Source organism: Mandrillus leucophaeus, unplaced genomic scaffold (genome assembly GCF_000951045.1).
Source record: "Mandrillus leucophaeus isolate KB7577 unplaced genomic scaffold, Mleu.le_1.0 Scaffold881, whole genome shotgun sequence".
NCBI classification, from domain to species: Eukaryota; Metazoa; Chordata; class Mammalia; order Primates; family Cercopithecidae; genus Mandrillus; species Mandrillus leucophaeus.
The window spans coordinates 253,029-263,550 of record NW_012109597.1 but is presented as its reverse complement, the minus strand read 5'-3'; the positions used below and the strand labels follow the sequence as shown (position 1 = coordinate 263,550).

Genomic DNA, 10,522 nt, shown 5'->3' with positions numbered 1-10,522 from the left:
CTCTAGAAGTTATTCATCTTTTGTAGATAAACCATGTACCCCTTGAACAGAATGTCTCCATTTCCGCTTCCCTCCAGCCCCTGATGGGGTTAGCTATTGCTTATTTTCCATTTAAATATCTTCTATTCTCATCTTTATTTTTTTCCTTCTTTCTACTTTCTTTGGATGACTTCATTACTCTTTTTCTACCTGTGTAAACGGGAAGTTGTGCTGATTTTTGGTTTTTCTTCTTTCCTAATAGACACAATTAAGGCTTTTGCCTTATAATTGTGGTTTTAGCCAAATCCTACACATTTTGGTTTATAGTATTTGCATTATCATTCAGATAGAACTATTTTCTAATTTCCTTTATCATTTCTTCTTAAAGTGTTTCATGAGTTATTTATGCTCTTTTTTAAAACAATTTCCAAATACAATGTGTTGCCTACTTGACTCTTAACATGTCAGGGATAGTAACAGAGACCCGGTGTCTTCTGACTTTTGCTTTTCTAACCTGTAGCCACTAAGTGTGAGTGCATCTTCATCCACCTTGGTGAGGCTGGTGTCCAGACTGGCAATGCCTGCTGGGAGCTCTACTACCTGGAACACAGCATCCAGCTCAATAGCCCAATGCCAAGTGACAAGACCACTGGGTAAGCAGACGATTGATTCTACGCCTCTTCAGTGGGCAGGGAAGTTTGTGTCCAGGGCAGTGTTTATAAACCTGGAACCCATAGTCATCAATGAAGTTTGCACTGGCACCTACCACCAGCTCTTCCACCCTGAGCAGCTCATCACAGACAAGGGAGATGCTGCCAATAACCGTGCCTGTGGAGATCACGACATTGGCAAGATCATTGGTCTTGTCTTAGACCAAAGTCGCAAGCTGGTTCACCAGTGCACACGTCTTCAGGGCTTCTTGGTTTTCCACAGCTTTGGTGGAGAAACCGGTTCTGGGTTCACTTCTCTCTGTTGATTATGCCACAAAGTCTAAACTGAAGTTCTCCATTTGCCCAGCCCTGCAGGTTTCCACAGCTGCGGTTGAGCTCTACAACTCCATTCCACCACCAGCACCACCCTGCAGCACTTTGATTGTGCCTTCATGGTAGACAATGAGGCCACCTATGGCATCTGTTGTAGAAACCCCAATACTGAGCACCCAAACTACCCTAATCTTAACTGCTTTCTTAGCCAGATTGTGTCCTCCATCACTGCTTCTCTCAGATTTCATGGAGTCTGACAGAATTCCAGACTGACCTGGTACCCTCTTCCTGCATCCTCTTGTCTTTGGTCACATATGTCCTGTCATCTCTGCTGGGTAAGACTACCATGCATAGAAGAGGTCACCACTGCTTATTTTGAGCCAGGAAACCAGATTGTGAAATGAGCCAGGCAACCAGATTGTGAATCACTACGGTAAATACATGGCTTACTGCCTATTACACTGTGGTAATGTGGTTCCCACATATGTCAATACTTACTGCTGTTCCACTAACAAGACCAAATGCAACACCCAGTTTGAGGATTGGTGTTTCACTAGCCTCAAAGTTGGCATTAATTGCCAGCTTCCCACTGTGGTACCTGCTGGAAACCTGGCCAACATAAAGAGAGCTGCGTGCATCCTGAGCAACACCATAGCCATTGCTGAGGCCTGGGTTTGCCTAGGCCACAAGTTTGACTTGAGTTATGCCAACTGTTCCTTTGTTCACTGGGAAGTGGGTGAGGGGATGGGAAAAGAAACATTTTCTGAGGGCTGTGAGGACATCGCTGCCACTGAAAAGGATTGTTAGGAGGTTGGTGTGGATTCTGTTGAAGAAAAAGAAGAGGAACACTAATTTTCCATTCCTTTCAGTCTTGCAGCATGTCATACTTTCAGAATTTCAGCTTTGACATTAGCTGACAGGCATTAAAACTTCCCAGTTACATTGTTTTCACTCAGCAGTAATCATGCCTTTCCCTGTGTGCCTACAAGATTTTTCCATCGTGTCTCAAATTAAAGGCTTGAAGTAAAAAAAAATAAAAATTCCATATATATGGAGATAATATTTGCTATGTTTTTTCAATTTAAACTACCAGCAGAAGCATGATCTGTATGACTCATTTTATGCCAAACTATGTTATTTCTTAATAGTTCCATACTAGTTTAAAAAATGAAAATTCTTTAATTCTTGAGTATAGATTTCTAACGTATATTCTAACATTCACAATGTTAAGAAATATATTTTAATTTTAATTAATTTTATGTTTTATTTTAAAGCCAAAGCATTAGTAGGAAAAAAGAAGGTTACAGAAAAATAATAAAAGAAGCCATTCACCAGTCCACATAAACATTTAGTACATATAAGGACTGTAAAGAGCAGGTTCACAGGACATTATGAATGTTTTTAATATCACTGGACCTTATGCTTAAAAATGGTTAAGATGGTAATTTTATGTTGTATGTATTTTTACCGCAATGAAAAGAGCAATTATAAGGTTGATACGTTAGAAATCTGTACAAGATCCCTCCTGGTATATATTCATCCTGGACTTTTCTACTGAGCTCCAACTGCATGTGTGACAATCTTACTTCATATATCCAATGGACATCTCAAATTCAATATACTCCAAGTGGAACTTCTCATTTGTCTTGTATCCAAAATCTTACTCTCTAAAAGAATTTCTCATTTCAATAAAGTTTCATATTTGCTTAGAAGAAAACCCATAGACTCTCCTTTTTTACAACCTATATCCATTTTACCAGAAACTCCTAATGGTTCCATCTTCAAGACATATTCAAAAACAAATTATATTTTCTCACATCCCCCAGGCAGACTCATTCAAGCCACCGTGATCTCTCGCCTGGATTACGGCAATAGCCTCCTTATTCATCTCCGTATTTGCATTCTTTCTCCCTACAATTTATTCTTAAGCTATCAATCTAAGTGAAAGCATAAGTTAAATCATTTCACCTCTAGTGACTTCCTCTCACTCTCGGAGAGAGAAAATCAAGAAAATTGACTGGGCCTGCAAGGCCCTACACCATCTGCTCCCTGTCTCCCATAATTTCATTTGGTACCTCTATGACTCATCTTCTATTATTTTTCTCTGGCTTTGTTTGTTTCAGCCCTACCCACCGCCTTTCCTTTCCTGGAACATTACAGGCATTCTCTCCCTGTGGAGATTTAGCACTGTCTCTTTTCTTCTTCTACCATGTTCTTTCCCAGATATCCTCTTTGTGTGCTTCTGTCCCTCCTCTGGATCTTTGTTCAAATTTGACATTCTTAGTGTGGCTTCTCTGAAAAATGTGTGATCCCTACTTCTGACCTAGCACTTCCTATCTTTCTCCTCCACTTTATTTGTCTCCATAGCACTCATTTCCATGTGATATGCTCAGAAGCCCTTCACTTCCATGGTCCCTTTCCAAGGTCCTGTATTCTTTTTCTTAAAGACAGCCCCTAACTGACTCAGGATTCAGGTGCTACAAAAGTTGGATGTACTTTAATTGTTAATCGTCTGTCTCCTTCTGTAAGAGTGCAAGCTCCATGAGGGCAAGAGTACTTGGTGTTTTGGATCACTTTTGTATCATATCACATAGAGGAGTATCTGGCACATAGTATGTAGTAAATATTTGTTGAATCAACTAATATAGTCAGTAGAATTCACAAAGAAAAATACCAATAGATATAACCCTCTAAAAAACTAGCTTCTGTATTTTACAAAAATACCATAAACAGAATGGTAATCAGCAGTCTAGGAAAATATTTTCCACAACTTTGATAGACAAAAGTTGAACATCTTTAACATACAAAACAACAGGAACAAACCAAAACAACACAAACCATGCAAATGAACAAGACAAAATTTAAGTATTCAGTAGGAAAATATGTAAACAGTTATTCATCAACTTTAGTGAAATGATGCTTTTGTGTCATTGGGATAAAGATTCATGTAGTTTAGATGGAAGAAGTCAACAAATGATAATTAAATTATTTGGCTCAGTACTTGCTCTTTGTTAATATTCTTACATTGGCGTTATTCCAGTGTGTCTGGAAGAGACCTATGAGACACTATGGGTTTCTCTCATAAAACAGAAGCAGTCACATGGCTTTGGACATTGCCTTTTTCAAAGATAACACAAGTACATTTTCTTTTTCTTAAGACAATAGTAATTTTCAGGGTATTTCTTAATATTGAATAAAAAAATGATTATGAATCATAAACCACAAAACCAGAAGGCTGCTTTTGTGCCACTGTAATTACTAACAACATTCATATACTTACTCTAATACAGGGCCTAATTTCAGTAGATTTAGTGGTAGGCTTGTTTATTTATAGGAAATGTTCTTTAAACAATTACCTAGAATGATAAAACACTTTTAAATGGGTTGTGTCTGCTGCTATGGGGCAGAACTTTTCTCTTTTCACTTCATCTTGTAAACAACATTTACTTAATTCTTTTCTGATTATAGAAATAATTTCTGTTCATTTTAAAAATAGACTACAATGACAATAGACACAGAAATATAAGAAAAATAGAGAAAGTTTTCCCTATTCTCACCGCAGAAACAGCAGGACAGAAAGGTTTCAATTTTTGTGGATTTAGTTTACAGTAAATTTTAAAGTACATTTGAGCAAAACAGATCTTACACTCTATATTATTTCACTTCTTGCTTTTGTAATTCAATTTCATATGGTGAACATTGTTTCATATCATTGCGTGTTTTTCAAATATTTGAAATTTCAGTTTTAATTTTATAAATGCATTATATTTGATTTATGTGATAAAACTGACCACGTACTCATACTTTTATAGAGACTTAAATGGTATCAAGTAAGGTTTAACACAATAGTTTGTGAGTAACCATCAGAATCAAAGGTTTCATTCCAATGAACGCAAACCATTTTCATAATTGCTTTCTTTGCTGCAACACAAGGAGTTGGGCCACCTAAAATGCATTTACCCCTGGCTCTCCTAGGTGATCCTGGTTCGGGCTTGGATGACAGTTTATCAGAGGTTGTGAACTAGTCAGCCTCCCAAATCCAGCTACCATGGCTCCACCAACTGGCATCCTTTAAATGGTGGAGTCATACACCTCTGCCCTGGCCTTGCAGGGCCCATGTCAATATACAAGACTATGTGTGGCTTTTGTAGCACCTGGAAGATATTAAAAAGCCAGCAGTCTTTCTGATGTCTTCTGGATCTTACAGTCTTTTTTATTGTTTAATATGTAGCTACACTTATGGGAAGGCCAAACTGACATATTAAGAAATCAAGACTAAGTAATAAGTAATACCATGTCAGTGATTTTTATAAAATTCTGTAATTCCTACTACCTGGGAGAGCAAAGCAATTATAGTAGCTGATGTCCTTAAAACTCCCTCCTTGTTCCCAAGTAGAACACTCTTCTTACCAGAGTTCTGCTCCCTGATTGGTCTGAAACATTTTTAAAATATACTTTTATTTGTAAATATAAACAGTTGGTCTGAGGAAAATACCACATTGTAACTTTTCAATGGTACAAACAGAGTCAAAGCTTGAGAATAGGAGTATATTTTCAGAGTTAAGAAGGACTTCTAGGGTGAAGTGGAAAAACTGACAAGAGTATTTTTTTTTAAGCTGTAAAATCTAGTGATTAGATTGTAAGATTTTAATCTCTTACTTGTTAAAGTCTCATTGTAGTACCTTTGCATATATGGTTCCATTCCTTTGTATACAAACCAGGTCCTAGGACCATTAGCTAATGATAGTTTTCATTGTGAATGACTTGCATGCATTTCATTTAGTAGTTCTTGTCATAACTTCACCTTTCAATTTTGTGGCAGCTGTATAAATCAATTGCCAAAAAAAAAAAAAAAAAAAAATCTTTTTATCCTGTGTTTCTAACACAGACGCTCACCATTTCATCAAATCTAATTTAAAAGGACACTGTAACTTTTTTACTTTTCTTTTTGTGACAGAGTCTCGTTCTGTCACCCAGGCTGCAGTGCAATGGCATGATCTTGGCTCACCGCAACCTCCACCTCCCAGCTTCAAGCAATTCTCCTGCCTCAGCCTCCTGAATAGCTGGGATTACAAAAGCACGCCACCACTTCCAGCTAGTTTTTTTAATTTCTTAGTAGAGATGGGGTTTCACCATGTTGGTCAGGCTGGTCTTGAACTCCTGACCTCGTGATCTGCCTGCCTCAGTCTCCCAAAGTACTGGGATTACAGGTGTGAGCCACTGTGCCCGGACATCATTTTTAAATAAAACAAAGAAATAGGGTTGTTTAAAATTTCTTGTAAAGCTTATTCCAAAAGATAAAACACTTTAAAATTTTCTGGCATTTTGTCTTCCATTCTCTCTTACAAATTCATTACTTTTAGAATAGTCATAGAATGTACAGATATTTTCCCCACATATAATAAAGTTTATACTTTTATACATTCTGAATCAATTGTAGGTAATGCTTAGATGCTAAATTATAAGAGATTGGAATTCTAAAAAATGTCTGTACTGAAACCCTGAATAAAATACTAAGCACTTACATAAGTTATGTTAGCCAAATATAATAAAATTGCCCAGGAAAATGACCTGTTTCTACAAATGTTTGTCTTAATGTACTTGTCTTTAAAGACAAATCCTGCCTACCCAATTTTTCAACAAGTCTGTCTATTGATATTTTGAACAGTAGGGATCTGAAAGAATTAGGATCTATTTTACATGGACTCTATAAAACCGTGGCAGTTATATAACTGAAACTTACATCACTCATTCCTAAAAACAACAACAAAAAAGGAATTTATTGTCTAGAAATCAATGGATGAAATTAGTCAATGTTAAATAAGAAATATGGATATGGATATGGATGTAGCTGTATGCCGCTTAAGGACAGACAGACAGCTTCTCCATGGTGGAGAGCTGTATGGTGGAGAGCTGTATGGGTGCACTGGGGTGCAAGGCAAGGGTGTTTGGCTCAGAGAGCTGCGGGACAGATCCAGTAGTAAGTGTCCACTTACCTTTGCTTGTACCCCAGTGCACTCTCCACCATCTCCACTCTGCAGTATGCCCAAGGAAGCTGACCTGTATAGACAGTATCGATACAATCCTGTGCCTTTGGTGAGTTTTGGCCAATGGAGAGGTCAGATAGGATATGGGAGGGAAAGTATGGGGTCAGGATGTATATTTCCCAGTTCCCTCCCTTGGGCTGCCTGTGTCCTTAAACAGAAGGTCACTACTCCTCTCAAGATAGCCTGATCTTTCCAACTCTCTCCCCTTTTGGGCTCTGGTAAATTCTCCCTCGCCTCATCATTAACAGTCTATAGTTGCTGCTAGCCCTAGGTCGGTGTAGTTCTGCATGGTTTTCCTGTAATTTACCTACATTTTAATAATTAGTCATTTTTTATAGAACCATTCTTAAATTATCCTAATTTGTGTGGGCCGTGTGATTTCTGCTTAGGCCCTGACTGTTACATCTCCTTTTGAGAAAGTATTGCTCTCCTGAGAAATATCTCCAACCCATCTGAGTGCAAACACTCACCCACTGCCACAGTTAATTGGGTGCAGAACAAATACCAGAGGGCGAAGGAGAGTCTCTCCCTAGAAATTCAGAAACGAAACCAAGAAATTACAACTCAGTCTGGGTGTTCTTTGAACAAAAGAAATGACAGCCCCAGGCTTTTGGATGGCCAGAAAACAAACACTCAGCCCTTAGGGAATGAGAAGAAAGCCAATGTGTAGAGGAGTGAAACAGGATCTTGACAGTTTTCAAATTCCTGATTCAGTTGTTCCTGAGCCCAAGCTTCAGTCTTGCCACTGGCTTCTGAGAGACATGCCAGTGCACTCTTACAATTCCTTCTCTTTGACTTCATCTGTTTTGAGATGAGCTGCTGCTTCTTGAAACAAAACAGTCCACATACAGTCAGCATATTAAACTCTCACTTGTAATGCCACAAAGGCCCTGAAGAGAAGATAAAAGTATTTTCATGTTTTTCTTTTAACAAGACAGAAACTGAGCCTCAAAGAGGCTAAGTGACATATTCGAACCACACAGCTAGTAAGTGATGGAGGTGAGATTTGAACCCCAAATTACAAAATCCAAGCTTTTTTTTTTTTTGCGAAACCCAAGCTACATTGTTGTATTAAACAGGGTTCCCTAGACGGAAAGAACTAATAGGATAAATATAGCTAGATATAGGTCTCATAATAGGCTGTCTGCAAGCTTGAGGAGCAAGAAGAGCCAGTCTGAGTCTCAAAATTGAAGAACTTGGAGACCGATGGATGTTCCAGGACAGAAACCATCCAGCACGGGAGACAAGATGCAGGCTGGGAGGCTAGGCCAGCCTCACCTTTCCACGTTTTATATTTGCTGGCAGCTGATTAGATTGTGCCCACCAGATTAAGAGTGGGTCTGCCTTCCCTAGCCCACTGACTCAAATGTGAATCTCCTTTGGCAACAACCTCACAGACACACCAAGAATCAATACTTTGCATCTTTCAATCCAATCAAGTTGACACTCAGTATTAACCATCACAATTGGATACATTCTTGGTTTTGGAGAGGCAAAAGTATTTCTACCATGCTTATGCAGAACCTGAGTTAGTTTTCTAATATGCAAACCTATCACACCACCCTTCCTTCCTTCATAAGCAGCTTTCAAGGGCTATTACCATTGCTCCAACATCAGTCAGATGGCCCAGCATGATCCAGTGCCTGTTTGTGCCTCCAGCTTCATCTCGTGCTACTACACCAGTGAACGTTATACTCCAACCCACCTGAAGTGTTTTAGTTCTTTCAAAGCACGTGGTCTCTCTCAGTGTCATGCATACATTCTCATGCATACATCTTCCCCCACCACCTACCCCCGATTTTATCTGAGTCATTTCCTAAAGAAATTAGTTGCCTCTCCTACCTCTCATCAAGCCTGGGTCAGGCACCACTCCTGTGTGGTCCCACAGTACCCTGAACTTCCCATGTCAGATTCCTAATTCACTCAAATGTATTCTAAACTCCTTGTGGGTAGGGCCACATCTCCCTATTGGATCCCCAATACTGAATCCAGTGCCTGGCATGGAACAGGTATTCAATAAGTACTTGATGAATTAATGAATGAATTTACTATATTACTGTTTGAATGTATTACTCTTCAGTTTAGAAAAAAAAAAAAAACATATATATAGGCGATGCGCAGTGGCTCACACTTGTAATTCCAGCACTTCGGGAGGCTGAAGTGGGCAAATGGCTTGAGCTCAGGAGTCTGAGACCAGCCTGGGCAACATAGCGAAACTTCATCTCTACAAAAATTAGTCGGGCCTGGTGGTGAGTGCCTGCAGTCCCAACTACTCAGGGAGGTGAGAGGACGGTTTGAGACCAGTAGACAGAGTTTGCAGTGATCATGCCATTACACTCCAGCCTGGCCAACTCTCCTCTCTCTCCTCTCTCTCTCTCTCTCTCTCTCTCTATATATATATATATATATATACACACACACACACACACACACATATGTGTGTATAAATATTTTTCAAACTCTAGAATTCAAAGTATGTCTAGTGCTAACACTATATAATCAATACATGATATATAGCTTATTTTTATCTCTATTTCCCTGTTCCACTCTTCTTATTCAAGCTGTCTAGAATTTTAATTGAGATTATTATTACATTTTTTACATTATATCTCTACATCTTTAGAAAAACTTTTTTAATAAGAGAATTACCTTCACACCAAAAATGCGTTAATCTAGTTATTGAACTACAGGCTTTACAGATTTTGTTTCCTATGTTTTTCTCTTTCCTCCCTTCTCTGATGAGTGTCTGTTGATTGTTTGTAAATGATTAACTGAGTGATTTGGGCTTGGAAAACAAAATTTTACAAAGCTCATTGCTTATTGAAAGCTCTCTCTTGTACTCTTACTTTGAATATTACATAGTATAGAATTCTAGGTTCAAAAGCATTTCCAGCTGGGTGCGGTGGCTCATGCCTGTAATGCCAGCATTTTGGGAAGCAGAGGCAGGAGGATCGCTTAAGCCCAGGAGTTCTAGATAAGTCTGGGCAACATAGTGAGACTCCTATCTCTCCCCCTACAACACCTCCCCGAAAAAATAGCTGAGCGTGGTGTTGTACCTGTAGTCCCAGCCACCAGGTGGGGGCTGAGGTGGGAGGATCACTTGACCCCAGGAGGTAGAGACTGGAGTGAGCCTGATAGTGCCATTGCACTCCAGCCTAGGTGACAGAGTGACACCCTGTCTCAACAACAACAAAGCATTTTCATTTAGGACTTTGAAGACTTTGTCCTATTTTGTTTCCTAGTATTCTAATCTGTATATAAGGCTGACACTGGTCTGATTCTCAATGTTGTAAATAATCTATCACTCTCTCCTAGAAACTTTTAAGATATTTTTTCTTTCTCCTTCAAGTTCACAACTTTTACCAAGATATATCCAGGTCTGGAACATTTTTCTTGGCACATTGTATGACCTTCACATCTGAATGTGTGTGTGTGTGTGTGTGTGTGTGTGTTTGTGTTCAGTTCAAGAAAATGTTTTTATATTATTTGTTTTTTCCATTTTTATTCTTAATT

The 10,522-nt window shown here is 38.8% G+C and overlaps 1 pseudogene; it reads left to right on the top strand.

The window, feature by feature from the left end:
* Positions 1-516: 516 nt before the first annotated feature.
* On the top strand, positions 517-1,769 carry LOC105531391 (annotated as a pseudogene).
* Positions 1,770-10,522: the final 8,753 nt, after the last annotated feature.